This window comes from Marmota monax, unplaced genomic scaffold, assembly GCF_021218885.2.
Source record: "Marmota monax isolate L192 unplaced genomic scaffold, Marmota_monax_Labrador192_F-V1.1 WCK01_AAM20220418_F8-fsc00153, whole genome shotgun sequence".
NCBI lineage: Eukaryota > Metazoa > Chordata > Mammalia > Rodentia > Sciuridae > Marmota > Marmota monax.
The window spans coordinates 2,626,869-2,644,792 of NW_026692146.1; the positions used below are offsets into that span (position 1 = coordinate 2,626,869).

The window sequence follows — 17,924 nt, forward strand, 5'->3', positions numbered from 1 at the left end:
TCATGTGCAAGGCCCTGGGTTCTACCAAAGGGAAAAGGAAGAGGAAGGGAGAAAGGAAAGAAGGGAGGGAGGGATAGCTGAAGAACTCTTCAAGAATCTAAAGAACAGAGATATAAAACTTAAATACAACTGATGGGATCCTGAATGGAGAGGAAGAGGGACTAGAGGGAGAACAATAAAAAACATTATTGGGAGACCTAAAAAAACCTGGACACAGATAATATAATAGACAATAACAGTATCAAACTTCCAGAGTATAACTATATTGGGATTATGCAGGGGACAGCCCATATTGTTTACAATTAGGGCAAAAGCATTGTGTGCAAATAACTCTAAATGGTGAAGTAAATATACAAAGGTAGAAAAATGATGAAGAATGCAAATATAAAAAAAAATAGTAAATGGTGAATCTATTTGAAGAGTACATTAATTTCATTGTAATAACATTACAATTTTTCCTAAAAACTTAAATTTTTTTCAAAAGAGCAAAAGGAATATAAATATATATAAAGAAGATGCTATATACTGATGAAAATGATGAGAATAAAAATTATCATAAAAAATTCACCCTAAACAGACCTCAAAATATATCTAACAACCATTAGAACTGTGAGGGAAAAAACAACAATTATTCTTAATTTAATGTATTTTGTTCAGAACTACTGATAGGTCAAGTAAACAAAATATAAGTGAAAATATCAAGTCCTGAACAGTACAATTGGAAGGCTCAAATCTAAAAACAGATACACATACACCACTGTGTAGGATTTTTTTTCTAGCATATCCAAAACATCTATATTACCAAACCATGTATTAAGCGTAAAGGAAACATCATTAATTTCAAAAGGTCTATCTTACAAATTACGGTATAACCTGATATAATAAAATGAGACCAGAAATCAGTACAATAACTTTTTAAATCCTCAAGTTTGAAAACCAAAAACAAGTGTAGTTAAATAACCATTAGGTGAAAAGAAAACCCAATGAAAATTATGAAATGTTTAAAAAATATATGTGTAACAGCTAATTCAGAATTTAAGAATAACTTTAAGAATCAGTAAACATGAATGGCTAAAAAGAAAAACAACAGAAAAGCCAAGAAATTAAAATCGAGGAAATAATAAAGAGCAGAAATCAATGAAAATCTAGATCAAAATAACAATTGAGAAGATTAACGAAACCCAAAATTATTTCTAGGTAAATAGTAATAACCCAGAAAATAAAAAGAAAAAGGAGAGAAAGCAAGAGAATTTCCAAAGAAACGGAAACAAATTTCTTCTCCAAAAATGAAAATGGTGGGCAGGTGGGGTGAGGGGCTAAAACCAGGATGAAAACTTTTTGGGGGCGGGGAAGGGGGGTTGGTACCAGGGACTGAGCCCAGGTGCAATAACCACTGAGCACATCCCTAGTCCATTTTGTTTTTTTTACTTTTGAGATAGGGTCTCACTAAGTTGCTGAGGCTGGCCTCAAACTTAAGATCCTCTTTGTCCCAGCCTTCTGGGTTTCCAGGTACACAGTGCCCAGCTGAAAACCTTTACTAGGTGAATTACTAAGCCTTAAAGAAACAATTTATTCCTATCTGATAAAAGTTGTTTCAGAAAATTAAAAAGAGCAAAGGCTTCCTATCTTATTTGGTCAGCTTGTATAATCTTTTTTTTTTTTTAATTTATATACGACAGCAGAATGCATTACAATTCTTATTACACATATAGAGCACAATTTTTCATATCTCTGGTTGTATACAAAGTATATTCACACCAATTCATGTCTTCATACCTCTACTTTGGATAATAATGATCATCACATTCCACCATCATTAATTACCCCATGCCCCTCCCTTCCCCTCCAACCCCTCTGCCCTATCTAGAGTTGTCTATTCCTCCCATGCTCCCTCTCCCTATCCCACTATGAATCAGCCTCCTTATATCAAAGAAAACATTTGGCATTTGATTTTTTGGGATTGGTTAACTTCACTTAGCATTATCTTCTCTAACTCCATTCATTTACCTGCAAATGCCATAATTTTATTCTCTTTTATTGCTGAGTAAAATTCCATTGTGTATATATGCCACATTTTTTTTTAATCAATTGAAGGGCATCTAGGTTGGTTCCACAGTTTAGCTACTGTGAATTGTGCTGCTATAAACACTGATGTGGCTGTGTCCCTGTAGTATGCTGTTTTTTAAGACCTTTGGGTATAAACTGAAGAGAGGGACAGCTGAGTCAAATGGTGGTTCCATTCCCAATTTTCCAAGAAATCTCCATACTGCTCTCCATATTAGCTGCACCAATTTGCAGTCCCACCAGCAACGTATGAGTGTACCTTTTTCCCCACATTCTCGCCAAGACTTTTTGTTGTTTTCATAATAGCTGCCATTCTGACTGGAGTGAGATGAAATCTTAAGAGTGATTTTGATTTGCATTTCTCTAATTGCTAGTGATGATGAACATGTTTTTCATATATTTGTTGATTGATTGTATATCATCTTCTGAGAAGTGTCTCTTCAGGTCCTTGGCCCATTTATTGACTGGGCTATTTGTTTTTATGGTGCTTAGCTTTTCGGATTCTTTATATACCCTGGAGATTAGTGCTCTTTTTGATGCGTGAGGGGTAAAGATTTGTTCCCAAGATGTAGGCTCTCTATTCACCTCACAGATTGTTTCTTTTGCTTGAGAAGAAACTTTTTAGTTTGAGTCCATCCCATTTATTGATTCTTGATTTTAATTCTTGTGCCATAGGAGTCTTTTTTTTTTTTTAAGCTGTAGCTGGACACAATACCTTTACTTCATTTATTTATTTTTACGTGGTGCTGAGGATCAAACCCAGGGTCTCCCACGTGCGAGGCCCACACTCTACCGCTGAGCCACAACCCCAGCCCCACAGGAGTCTTATTAAGGAAGTTGGGGCCTAATCCCACATGATGGAGATTAGGGCCTACTTTTTCTTCTATTAGACACAGGGTCTTTAGTTTTATTCCTAAGTCCTTGATCCATTTTGAGTTGACTTTTGTGCATGGTGAGAGACAGAGGTTTAATTTCATTTTGTTGCATATGGATTTCCAGTTTCCCCAGCACCATTTGTTGAAGAGGCTATCTTTTCCCCAATGTATATTTTTGGCACCTTTGTCTAATATAAGATAATTGTTGTTTTGTGGGTTAGTCTCTGTGTCCTCTATTCTGTACCATTAGTCTACCCATACCAATACCATTCTGTTTTTGTTACTATTGCTCTGTGGTATAGTTTAAGCTTGTCTAATCTTAAATTTAAACAGATAACAAAACTGTAAAGTGATAGGCTAATTCAACTCACAAAGTAGGTGTAAAAAATTCTAAGTAATGGTGGCACACACCTGGAATCCCAGCTACTCAGGAGCCTTTGGCAAAAGCAAGTTCCAGGCTAGCCTCAGCCACTTTGTGAAATTCTGTCTCAAAATACAAACAAAAAGAGCTAGAGATGAAGCTCTGTGGTAAAAGTGTCCCCCGTTTCAATTCCAAACAAACAAACAAAAAACCTAAATAAAATACTGTTTAGGCAAATCCAACATTTTTAAAAATTCTTCATATTGGTGGCCCAAGAAAAAACTCCTATAGTTATATGAATAGAAACAAGAAAAAAATTGGACAAGAGTAGCATCTATTTAATAGCATTTTTAAATCTAAGCAAACCCAGAATAGAAGGTAGTTTCCTTAATACAGTAAAGATTAGATACACTAAAAAAAAACCTACAACAAATATGAAATAATCAAGAAATTTTGGATGAACTCTCCTTAGTTAAAGAAGGATATTTCCAGGGTGTCTAACACAGGGTCAGACCCTGGCCAACAATGAGAAAAATGAAAAAATGTAATATTGGAAAGGCAAGAAATGAAACCGTCACTGGTACCATTATTATCATCTATCTATAAGACATCATTACAACCCAGTAGTATTAGAATAGCAATTCTCTACCCAAATTAACCTACAAATTAAGTGCAATCCCAAATTTCCAATTTTAAGGAACTCAATATTTAACTTACAATGTCTACCAACAGGTAAATCAACTTTTAAAGAATAAATCTGCACAATCAGATATTAGGACACAATATGAAGTACAGTCACAACAGTAAGAACAGTGAGGTTTCAGCACAATAGTCACTTAATGAAAAAGAAAGGGGCACTACAAATCAATAATGGGAAAAAAATGGATTAATTAATTAATGGTTCTTGGCCACCTAAAATATGAAGACTCTACCTCAAAATGGTCATTTTCCTTCAATATATAATTATACATTTAAAATTCAATATGGAACTTCTTAAAATTTCTAAAGTTTTTTTAAAATTACATATTTGAGACTTCTACTATATATAGTTCAAGGTACATATTTAAAAACTCCTGAAGAATCATCCCAAAAAATGACTCTTGAAAAATTGTAAAATTATAAAATTATTTTAGTTTAGTCATACATTTATACTCAAAATTAAAATAGCCAAAGTAGGAAAAAAGTATACCTACAAGTATAACCTTGCTCTTGTCTTTCTGTTCATCTTTAAGTTCAACACTGGTCTCCAATTTCAAAAAGTAAAGGAATTACTATGTTTATTCTACCAGAGCTTCAAAAGGTACAAAGAGGCATTCATTACAGGCACACTCTGGCTACCAAACAGGGACAAGTCATGTTTATTTTCAAAGACAATACTTAGGGAGTATAAATCAGAAGGACATTGAAAAAGCAAATTAAGAAAAGCATCAGAACTTACCAAATGTAAAAATCCAACCATCAGCCAATATGCAAAATTGCAGAACTTTATGAAAACTTTACAAACGTAAGCTTCATATGGCCATAAATGGTCAAAATAAAAACTGTTGAACATGTAGGGTCATAAAAAACAACGGAAAAATCACAAATGTGTTATGTACAACAAATGTAAATATTACCCAATAGCCCTTCATATATAAGGTTTTGAGGGATTCAAGCTTATTCTGAATCTTCTTTGTCCAACTATAATATAAAACTTTTTCTGAGTGTTCTGGTTTGCTAGAAATTTCTAAAAAACCAAAATTTATATGTATGCTAAAAAAAGGTATGTACTATGAGTAAAATAACAATAACACTATCATTTCACTAAATAAATGAGCTATTTTTAAGTGGCACACACAAAATTGGAATTCTTGACAACACTGTGATTTTGGAGAAGAAAAAAAATGAAATACTCTAAGAAGGTATTCCAAGCATAGAGTCCACATTGTTTCACCATTTTTTTTTTAAATTTTTTAGTTTTAGATGGATACCACACCTTTACTTTTTTATTTTATTTTTTTTTTATTTTTATGTGGTGCTGAGGATTGAACCCAGTGCCTCATACATGCTAGGTGAGCACTCTACCACTGAGCCACAAACCCAACCCTCTTTTACCATTTTTGGTCAGTGAAATTGTTTGTTTTTTCTAATTTTGGAAAATGTCCATTTTCCAAGATTAAGGGGGAAAAATAAGGACTTAATATAAAAAGAGGGTAAACAAAAAGATAGGAAAACATGTAATATATACTATTAAACCAAGAGGAACTACAAATTGAGTGACTTATCCATTAGAAATATCAATATTTTAAATTGTACAAATGTTAACCTAAAACAAGGTAATATATTTGGCTGGGGTTGTAGCTCGGTGACAAAGCATTTGCCTAATGCATAAGGCCCTGGGTTCAATCCCCAACACCAAAAAAAAAAAAAAAAAAAAAAGAATGTTAATAACAGTCTGTTAATAACAGACCAAATAGTAGAAATTCCTTTTATTCAGCTAAATTTCACCAAAAAGCAATGGATATATTTAAATAGGAAAAAAGCAGGATTTGAAAGTATAATTCATTGTTTAAGCCCCAACCGGAAAAAAAAAAAAAAAAGATTACAAAACGGCTGCTAGCATATTTTAGTCAACATTAATTAGATATTAAAGTAGGGGCTATGAAGGGTAAAAACATTTTAAACACAACAGGCATGGTGTCAGGCTATAGTGCTGATTTCTCTCACAGGAAAATCTGCACAACAGAAAAACAAAACCATGAACCTAAAGATATCATGTTGCTTCTTAATCTCCAAAATGCAATTTAGGGAATGCCACACTAAAATCTCACAGAAAAAGAAAGAAGTTTAAATAGCATCACCTATTACGTGAAAATGCACTAAGAATATTACAAAAGAAAGCTTAAAACAGAGGTAATATAAGTGCTACGTCTGAAAAGTTAAGTGGAGAATTATTCTGATCAAATGGAACCCCAAAACAAGCAAGAGTAGCTATATTCATTTCAAACAAAACAGACTTCAAGTCAGAAGAGAAAAACAATGATCATAATCTATTGAGAAAGGAATCACCATCAATAACTTACAACAATTATAAATAAACATGTACCAAACACTGGAACACCCAATTTTTAAAAACAAACACTACAGGAGAGAGGGAGATACTGGCCCCAATACAATAATATGGGTGACTTCAATAATAATAACAGTTCTCACCAACAAACAGAACTTCCAGACACTCCTCCCAAAGAAACATCAGTGCTAAATTGCACTATAGATAAAATGGACTTAATAGACACGTAAGGAATATTTAATTAAACAGCTGCAGAATACACACTATTTTCATCAGTACACAAAACCTTCTCTAAAACAGATCATATATTCAGCTATGAAGCAAATATTAACAAATAACAAAAAACAGAAATAATTTCTTGCACATTATCAGACCATAACAATGAAAGTAGCAAAAGAAACTGCAGAAAATATATCTAATAAGGGCACATCAAAAAGAGAAGAAAATGGGGATGGGATGTAGCTCAGTGGTAAAGCGTTTGCCTGGCACATGTGAGGTACTGGGTTTGATCCTCAGTACCACATATAAATAAATTAAATAAAGGTATTGTGTCCATTTACAACTAAAAATATTTTTAAAAGAGAGAGAGAGGGGCTGGGATGTAGCTCAAGCGGTAGCGCGCTCGCCTGGCATGCATGCGGCCCGGGTTCGATCCTCAGCACCACATACAAACAAAGATGTTGTGTCCGCCGAAAACTAAAAAATAAACATTAAAATTCTCTCTCTCTCTTAAAAAGAAAAAAAAATTAAAAAGAGAGAGAGAGAAAAAGAAAACATACATGGAACTGAACAATACACATCTGAATAAGTGGACAGTCACTGCAGAAATCAGGGGGAAGTTTAAAAATTCCTACAGTCAAAGAAAAATGAAAATAACCTATCAGAACCAATTGGACGCAATGAATGCAGTTATAGGTGGACAGTTTATAACCTTATGAGGATCAGCAGCAACAAATTGCATATGATCCTGGCGTATACGCACAAATTGCTGCAGAGGCGGTTAGGGCATGGAAGACTTTACAAGGACATGGAGGTTTACAAGGTCAATTATCTAAGGTAATACAAGGAGCTAATGAATCTTATGCTGAATTTGTAGATAGGCTTATTCAAACAGGTACCAGAGTTTTTGGGAATACAGAACAAGCAATGCCATTAATAAAACAACTGGCTTATGACCAAGTGAATCGTTGGTGCAGAGAAATCATTAGACCATGGAAACATGAAGATTTAAACACATATATTAAATTATGTAGAGACATTAATGAACAAGAGCAAGTCGGGGCAGCTGCAGTAAAACAGGCTTTAGATGCCAGGCCAAGAACATGCTACAATTGTGAACAAACAGGACATTTTAAAAGAAATTGCCCCATAGGAGGAGGGTTTAACAAAACTAGGTATCAAAGGAGTAGAATACTGGGTATTTGCCCACGATGCCGTAGAGGGAGACATTGGGCTAATAAATGCCGCAGTCTGGCTGGGCACAATTCAGGAGCCACTTGTCAAAAGAAACGAACTTTATTTTTAGAACCACACACACAAACAAAACAGCTCCTCAGGAAAAACCCTCAGAGCCCAACTGCCACCACCGGCTTCCCACAAGCCTCTCAACTTCCCCCACTCCTCCTGCTCTAGAGGCCGATTGGCTGGGTCGCGTGGGCGGAGCCAAAAAAGTCCCCCAATGAGCAGCTCTGTAGTCTGAAAGGGCGGGGAAACAGCCCAATGAGCATCACCGCAGAGGAGACAATCAGCTAGATGTTGCTGGGGCTGCTGTGAGCCAATCATCAGCTGGCAGTCTGAAAGGGCGGGGAAACAGCTCAATGAGCATCTCCAATGAGCATCACTGCAGAGGAGCCAATCATCAGCTGGCAGTCTGAAAGTTTGCTGGGGCCCCTTCGGCTGTGGCTCTCAACACATTAGAAGCAGAGAGATTTCAAATAAATTGCCTAAATCAAAACCTTAGGAAAACCAAATCCAAAATCAGTAGAAGGAAATAATAAAGATCAAAGCAGAAATAAATGAAAAACAAGACTAAAAGAACAAAAGGATCAATGAAACAAAGAGTTGATTCTTTTAGAGACCCCCCCAAAAAAGGAATATTACAATAGATACCACTAAAATTCTGAGGAATATTAGGAAATATTCTGAAAATATTATATGATTATATTCATCATTATGAAATACTTTAAAAAGTTATATGTCAATAAACTGGAAAATCTAGAAGCCATGAACAAATTTCCACACACACATGACCTACCCAAAAAGGAATCAATAAGATATTAAAATCCTAAATACATCAATAACAAGCACTGAGAGCAAAGCAATAATAGTCTCCTAACACAGAAAAGCCCAGGCCTGAATACATCCACTGCTGAATTTCACCAGACTTTTTAAAGAACTAATACCAATGCTCCTCAAAATGTTCCATAAAATAAAAAAGGAACACTTCCAAACTCATTCTACAAAGCCAGAATTACCCTGCTACTAAAACCTAACAAGGGTACATCAAAAAGAGAAAAAACAGAAAAACTATAGACTAATTAATATCCTCCATGAACACAGATTAAGGAAAAAACTTCAGTAATATCCACAAATCAAATTCAACATCACACTAAAAAGATCATACCATGAACAACTTAGTTTCATTCCAGAGAGTCAAGGTTGATTCAACATATGTAAATCAATACAAGTAATTCACTACTTAAATAAAATCAAAGATGAAAATCACATGTTTATCTCAGATACAGAAAAAGCCTCTGAAGAATTTCAACACCCTTCAAGATAAAAACCCTAATAAATAAAATGGGTATAGAAGGATCACACCTCAACATCATAAAAGCTATATACAACAAACTCATAGCCAACATCATACTGAATGTAGAAAAAATTAAAACATATCCTCTAAAATTAGCTACAAGACCAAGGTAACCACTCCCACCACTTTTATTCAATATAGTACTGGAAACTGTAACCAGAGCAATCAGGCAAGAGAAAGAAATAAGACAGAAACAAGCAGGGAAAGAGAATGTCAAATTATCCCTGTTTACAAATGGTCTGATTCTATACCTAGAAAATCCCCCCATTCACAATAGCCTTTAAAAAAAAAAAAGAAGAAGAAAGAAAAGAAACAAACAAACTAAGAATAAACCTTCCCATGAGGTGAAAGACCTCTATAACAAAAATCATAATATACTGAGCAAGCAAATTAAAGATAACACTAGAAGAGGAAAAGACATCCTGTGTTAATGGACATGGAAATTATTATTAAAATGGTCTTACTACCAAAGTAGTAGGAGTAAGACAGTGGATACAATCAAAGTACATTACAGGCATATATGAAAATATCAAAGCAATCTACAGATTCAATGCAATCCCCACAAAAATACCAATGACATTCTTCACAGATCTAGAAAAAACAATCTTAGAATTCATATGAAAAAACAAAAGACCCCAAATAACCAAATCAATCCAAGGCGGCAGGGCAGGGAGGAATCCTGAAGGCATCATAGTACCCCATTTCAAAATACACTGTAAAACACAATAGTGGCATTAAAAATAAACACAGACACCAATGGAAGAGAACAGAATACTCAGGAATAAACACAACTATAGTCATCTGATTCTCAACAAAGGAGTCAAAAACATATGTTAAAGACAGCCTCTTCGGGCTGGGGATGTGGCTCAAGCGGTAGCGCGCTCGCCTGGCATGCGTGCGGCCCGGGTTCGATCCTCAGCACCACATACAAACAAAGATGTTGTGTCCGCCGAAAACTGAAAAATAAATATTAAAATTCTCATTCTCCTCTCTCTCTTTAGGAAAAAAAAAAAAAAAAAAAAAAGCCTCTTCAACAAAGTGTGCTGAGAAAACTGGGTATTCCCATGTAGAAGACAAACTAGATTCCTACCTCTCAACATATACAGAAATCAACTTAAAATCAAAGACTTTAATGTAAAAAAGGCCTTTTTTTTCCCTCATTATTTTCTATTAGAGTAAGCTAATGAAACTACTAAGGGAAAACACAGATGAAACACCTCAAGATACTGGTACAGGCAACCATTTCCTAAATGGGATCCCAACAACTCAGGAAACAGTAGCAAGAATTTACAAAAGGGGGAAAAGGTGTGATAGTGCACACTTATAATCCCAGCTATTCAGGAGGCTGAGACAGAAAGATTATAAATTCCAGGTCAGACTGGGCAATTAAGTGAGGCCCTGTCTCAAAGTAAATTTTTTTTAAAAAAAAAGGGGCCGGGGGTGCAGCTCAGCAGCATAGATGAAGCCCTGAATTCAATCCCTAGTATTGTTTAAAAATAAAGTGAGAGAGACTACCTCAAATTAAGAAGCTTCTACCCAGCAAAGGAAACAATTAACAGAGTGAAGAGTCAGCCTACAGAATGCAGAGAATCTCTGCCAGCTATTCATCTGACAAAGGATTAATATCCAAAATATATAAAGAAAATTTAACACCAAAAGAACAAGCACTTTAATCAAATAAATGAGCAAATGAATTAAACACTTCTTTAAAGAACAAATAATGGAGGCTGTGGCTGTGGCTCAGTGACAGAGCACTTGCCTAGCACATGTAAGGCACTGGGTTCAATCCTCAACATCTCAATCAATCAATCAATTAAATATTTTTTAAAAAGAAGAAATGATAGCAAATAATTTTATTTAAAAAATGCCTAACAACAGGGAAATGCAAATCAAAACAATGCTGAGATTCACTCTCACCCCAGTCAGAACAGCTATTATCAAGAAAACAAAAAATAGCAAAAGCGGGGCTGGGGATATAGCTCAGTTGGTAGAGTGCTTGCCTTGAATGCACAAGGCCCTGGGTTTGATCCTCAGTGCCACAAAAATAACAACAATAATGCTGGAGAGGATGCAGGGAAAAAGGGATCCTTCTACACTGTTGGTGAGAATGTAAACTAGTATAGCTACTATTGAATCAGTTTGATGGTTTCTCAAAAAACTAAAATTACAACTACGATATGGTCCAGCTATACCACCTTCTGGGTATATATACCTACAGGAATCAAAGTCCATGTACAATAGAGACACAAGCACATCCATGTTTATCCTGGCACTATTCACAATAGCCAAGTTACGGAATCAGCCTACATGGCATCTACACAATGGAGTATTATTCAGTGATAAATAATGCAATCATGCCTTCACAGGAAAAAAAAATTAATAGAGATCATCATGTTAAGCAAAATACGTCAAACTCAGAAAAGACAAGTTTAGCATATTTTCTATCACATATGGAAAAGGGGTAGGGGGCATGAAAGGAGAAAATGGCTGTTAGGAAAGGGGAAAGAACAGAGTTAAGAGTGGATGTGATCAAAGCATATTATATGCATGTAGATCAATGCCCAAAAAAACCCTCATTTTGTTCAATTAATAGGGGATAATAATTATAATTTTAAAAAATAACTAAAACTTACTTCTTTTTATTTTTTAAATGCTCCTTTTGCATAGATTATTCATAATCACCAAAACAGAACTTTCTCACAAAAACCTAGAAAACAAATCTAGCCAGGCATGGCAATGCATCCTATAATCCCAGCAACTCAGAAGGCTGAAGCAATTATCATAAATTCAAGTCCAGCTTCAGCAACTTAGTGAGACCCTGCCTCAAAAAATTTAAACAAAGGACCAGGGATGAAGCTCACTTGGTAAAGCACCTCTGGGTTCAATCCCCAGTACCCCCCCCAAAAAACCCTAAAATTAATCCACTAAAACTGCCATATTTTAATAAATCAGTTGATAAGCACTGATAGTCTAGTTAGTTATTATGTAGTTCATTCAAAAATCACAAAACTAGCACTTTTCACACTAATCCAATAAAATAACTAAGCAAATACTAGGGTCCTGAGTAATGCAGCTGAGCGACATGCACACAGACCTAAGAGGTCTCCTTCACAACAGCTCACCTGTTCCTTGGCAGAATGGAACAGTGTGTCTTATAAGTTGGACACTAAATAATAATTTTAAAAGGCAGAGACCACAAACAATGAAAATGTAAAAGGGAGACTTCAGCAGACTATAGACAGCAACACAATTTTAGAAGCTGAAAAACAGACGGATTAATGGTAACTGATTTGGTAGGCTAGAGAAACAAAAGCTGTCTAGCAGAGTGTGGAAAACTCAAGGAAAACTCAAGAATCAGTAATGGGGGCTAAAAAGAACTAGTTGAATTCACTATATAAGAAAGGAATCATTCATCAAACTCCCAGATCCCCTAACCCTAACCCTAACCCAAGCAATCTAACCAGACCCTGACTCTTACACTCTGGAGAGTATGAATTAAAGGCACTGTAAATAAAGTCATCTTGTATGATGAGAATTGAGTGAAAGTTTAAGCCACTGTATGGTAACTATCAGTTATCCACCACCCTAACTCATCCACAAGAAGCCTGGTAGTAGTCAGGTTTATTTTCTCAGGAGGAAAACCCCTTAAACAGAAAAAACAGCTGGCCTTTTTTTTTTTTTTTTTTTTAAAAAAAAAGGACCTGAGCGTCTCTCAAAGCCAGAATCACAAGGAAAAACTATTCAAAAAGGAATATCATTCTATAAGTCCTGCTGATTAAGACAGACCTTGTAATTCATTTTTAAAGGAAAATAAAGGATTAGGGGGGTATAGACTACCTGCTTAGCATGCAGCAAGGTACTAGGTTTAATCTCTCAAGCCCCCAAAAATCTTAAATCTGAGTAGACAGACAAGGAACACCCAACATTTGAGGGAAAAAAGGTAGGAACCAGAAGAAAGGTGTGGGGGATGAGACATGGACACAGATAATGCAGGGAACAGAAAAACTTTCAGAATATACATAATTAATTCCTCAAAGGAAAAGACATGCATCTGTAAAAGGACATTTTTAAAAGCTTTTAAATTAAAAAAAAAAAAAGACAGTAAAACTTTTAAGACTGATAAAGGAGTCAGAAAATAAGAAACAAATACAGGACAAAATGAAAAAGATTAAAAAAAAAAAAAAAGAGTCCATTACCAAAGAACTAACAACTTTCGAAGCATTGAAGGGCATGTTTCCAGATTAAAGGGGTCCTTCAAGTAGGCTGGGGACATAGCTCAGTTGGTAGAGTACTTGCCTCGCATGCATAATGCCCTGAATTCAACCCTCAGCACCACCAAAAAAAAAAGGGGGGGGGGGTCCATCAAGAGACCAATATAATGAATTTTTTACTAAGACACATAAAGTTTCAGATCCCCAAAATAGAAAAAATCCTAAAGGTTCAAGAAAGAAAGAAAAAAGAGAGGGGGGGGGAGAGAAGAGAAGAGAAGAGAAAAAGAATGAAAGGAAAGAAAAAGAAAAAACAGGCTTTTTACAAAGGATTAAAAATCAGACTAGGGCTGGGGTTGTGGCTCAGCAGTATCGCGCTTGCCTACAATGCGTGAGGCACTGGGTTCGATTCTCAGCACCACATACAAATAAATAAAAATAAAGGTCCATCAACAAATAAAAAATATTTTTAAAAAATCAGACTATATCCGATTTTTTGCAGAAATTCTGGTAGAAGACATTAATTAGTATAATGCCTTGAAAATTCTAGGGGAAAATAACTTCCAAATTTTGACTTCTGAACATAGTCAATTACCTACCCAGAGTATGCTCTAATAAAGATACTCTTAAATATTCTGGCTGTAATCCCAGTGACTCAGGAGGCTGGGGCAGGAGGATTAGGAGTTCAAAGCCAGCCTCAGCAACTTTAGCAAGATCCTGTCTCTAAATAAAATATAAAAAAGGGCTGGGGATGTGGCTCAGTGGTTGAATGCCCCTGGGTTCAATCAGAATGGAGGGAAAGGAAAGGAGAGATGAGCAGAGGTGACTGGAGGAGAGGGGAGGGGAAGAGAAGGGAGGGGAGGGGAAGAGTGGGGAGAGGAAGAGAAGGGAGGGGAGGGGAAGAGTGGGGAGGGGAAGAGAAGGGAGGGGAGGGGAGAGGAGGAGGGAAGGGGAGGGGAGAAGGAAATAAAGGAAGCAATCAGCCCCACTCAAACAGAAGGTTATTAGTATTAAAGAAAAATAAAAGCTAAAAATAAAACTGAAAGATTACCTGATGTGTGTGACTAAACTGAAAGGAGTGTTAACCTTCAGTATCAGAGTTTAAAACTGAATAGTTCATGAATGAATGAAATCAAATGACCACAAAGATTCATTAAATTTAGACACAACAAAAACAGTCTCCAAATGTAATCATATTATATAGGATGGCTCAGATATGAATTTTGTATGATCATAATAATGAAAGCCTTAGCCAAAACTTGTTATATAACCATATCTAGAAGATGAAAAGAAAAGTATGCCTCATGGAGTGGGGGCAATGTCAAGAAACCAAATTGCTATTGTCCATCATGGGACATCAAAAGAGATCTAAAATTGAAACAAGTTAAAAGATGTTAGTTTTCACATCTTATCTGTAAATACTACAGAAGGACAAGTAAAAGCTGGCAATGGCTCCTCTGGAAAGTAGAATTCTAGAAGAGAAAAGAATAACTCAAAGAACCATTTTTTTTTTTAAGTAAACCTTATAGAACTATTTCACTTTATTCACGTACATGTATACTACCCTAATAAAAATTTAAAATCATGCTCTTAATTTTTAAAAATCATTCTTTAGAATATTTCACTAGAAAACATTCACAGTTCACAAAATAGAAGATTGTGATCAATAAAAAAAAGATACTGCAAAAAAAATATAAGTGTACACACTAAGAGTAGTTTGCTCTGGAGTAGCAGCATTATCATTTTCATTTTCTTAGGTAATTCTCATTTTGTAATTTTAAGAAAGTAATTTTAAGAAGAAACAGAAGGCTAATAGATCTCAAAGACCAAAGAATTAAAATATTGATTCTGGTCCCAATAAGTCATTCAGGACCCACTGTAAAGTTATAATTAATTTGCAAGCTCTATAATTACTATTAAAACATTGGGTATACAAGAAACAAAACAATAGTAAGATTCCCAGATCAGAAGATATTCTGTTTTTCAAGTATACTTAAATTTTTAAAATATTACGTCAGTACTCAAAAAGTTTCAGATTTTGTAGCACTGAAGATTTGGATTATGTGCCTATAGTCCCAGCCAGTCAGGACGCTGAGGCAGGGTTGCTTGGGCCCAGGAGTTTGATGGCAGACTGGGCAACAAACAAAGCAAGCCCCACCCCGAAAGAAAAAAGATTCACATTAGGGATGATCAACCAACCAGTAAAGTATATGCAAATATTCCAAAATCTGAAAACCTCCAAATCTGATATACCTCTGGTCCCATACATTTTCAATAAGAAATACCCAACCTGTACCAAGAATACTTGGCTCAGACAACTGATTGCTTCTTCAAAACTCTGGGTGGAGAGATCACTTTCTAAACTTAAAAATAACCAAAGAAATGAAAAAACGAAAACAGCTTAATACTTCTCTACATTCAAAAAAGAACTAAGATTAAAAAGAAAAAAGTATCAGGTAAAGGGAAATATTTATTCTAATGGTGACAATGTAAAAAATAACACTAAAACTGGACCTAGCACAACCACTTGTAACTACAAAAGTTGTATTTGGTCCACATACAAATGCTTAAGAAAAAAAAAATACTGGAATGTTTATTACATTATAATATGCAAAAATTGCAACTAACTCAAGTGTTTACTCATCAAACTTAGAATTCATACAATGGAATAAAATCAACAAAACGGATGGAATGCCACAAATTTGATGTTAACTCAAAGAAGCAGATCCAGAATATATACATAGTGTTCCATTCATATAAGTACAAAAACAGGCAAAACTAACCCAAACTACTGCAATTCAGAAGGGGTTATTCTAGTGAGACTATGAATGGAAGAAGAGGGCATGAGGGGAACTGCTTCTGAATGTTTCATCTGAGGTGCTAGTTACATGGGTATATTGAGATTTCAAGCTTTTTTAAAAAAGAGTGGTCAAAAAGCACATTAAAAAAATGTTCAACATCATTAGTCATTAGAGAAATGAAAATCAAAAACCACAGTGAGGGGACTGGATAGAGTGCTTAGCATGTATGAGACCTTTGTTTTCATGTGTAGCACATGCACGTGTGCGCACACACAAAATTTTTAAACAAAACACAATGAGATACTACTTCACACTCAGGAGGCTGACAAGACAAGACACACACACACACACACACACACACACACAGTAACAAAGCACTGGTGAAGATAAATTGCTGGTGGGAAAGTAAAATGGCATAGGCAAAGGGGAAACCAGTTGGCTGGTCCTCAATCAACTAAAAATTACTCTGTAAACTAACAATTCCAAGTTAATGTCCAAAGAAACTGAAAACAGGTTCTCAAACACTCATATATAAATTTTGAAAGCCGCTCAATTCACAATACTCAAATAGTGAAAACAACCCAAAATGTCCATCAAAAGACGAATGAATGATCAACATGTAAGACATTTCATTATGGATATTACTGAGCCATAAAAATGAATGAGGTGGGCTGGAGTAGTGACTCAGTGGTAGAGCACTTGCCTAGCATCTGTGAAGTACTGGGTTCGATCCTCAGCACCATATAAAAATAAGTAAATAAAATAAAGATATTGTGTCCCTCTACAGCTAAAAAATATTTAAAAAAAAAAAAAAAAGAATGAGAACTGGGGTTGCGGCTCAGCAGCAGAGCGCTCGCCTAGCATGTGTGAGGCCCTGGATTCGATCCTCAGCACCACATTTAAAAAAAAAAAATTAAACAAAGGTATTGGGTCCAACTACAACTAAAAAATAAAATTTAAAAAAAAATGAATGAGGTACTTAGGCTTGCTATGAAAAGGATGAATCTTGAAAATCTCAAACACAAGTCACAAATTGTACAATTTCATTTATATGAAATGTCCAGAACACACAAAACTATAGAGACATAAAGTAAATTAGTGGTTGTCAGGTACTGATGACAAAGAAGGAGTAAAAAGTTGACTATTTAGACTGGGGATGTGAAACCCTGGATTTGATCCCAGCACTGAAGGAAAAAAAAAAGAAGAAAAGAAAGCAAGCTGATTTTTTAATGGGTAAGGATTCCATTGAGGGTGATGAAAAAGTTCAGATACTACTGCACAACACCGTGAAAACACTTAGTAACACTTCATTGTAGACTTTTAAAATTATTACCATGGTAAATTTTCTGTTATCTGTGCTCGATTTGGCATCACATATACTAAAATTGGAACGATACAGAACAGATTAACATGGCTCCTGCACAAGGATGACATGTAAAGTCACGAAGCTTTCCACATTTTTAATGGGAAAGACAGTAGAATGAATTGGATATAACTTTCCTATGTTCATATGAGTACACAACTAGTGTAACTCCACATCATGTACAACCACAAGAATGGAAGTTATACTCCATGTATGTATGATATGTCAAAATACATTCTACTCTCATGTATAACTAAAAAGAACAAATTTTTTAAAAAAGAAAACATCTTTTTTCTGTTATCTGTACTTTACCAAAATTCAAAACTAAAAAGAAAATGCCTAATGCTGGCCAGAATATATACCTTTTCCATATATCACTAACTTCAACATA

General features: G+C 35.2%; 1 protein-coding gene and 1 non-coding gene across 11 annotated transcripts in view; one reads left to right on the plus strand and one right to left on the minus strand.

The window, feature by feature from the left end:
- Enah (ENAH actin regulator) overlaps window positions 1-17,924 on the minus strand; it is a 147,694-nt gene that overhangs the window by 94,488 nt on the left and 35,282 nt on the right. The gene's annotated exons all lie outside the window — the stretch shown is intronic.
- LOC124076140 (U6 spliceosomal RNA) lies at window positions 17,526-17,632 on the plus strand. The gene has a single exon (XR_006846259.1). It is a non-coding gene; the product is annotated as a U6 spliceosomal RNA (small nuclear RNA).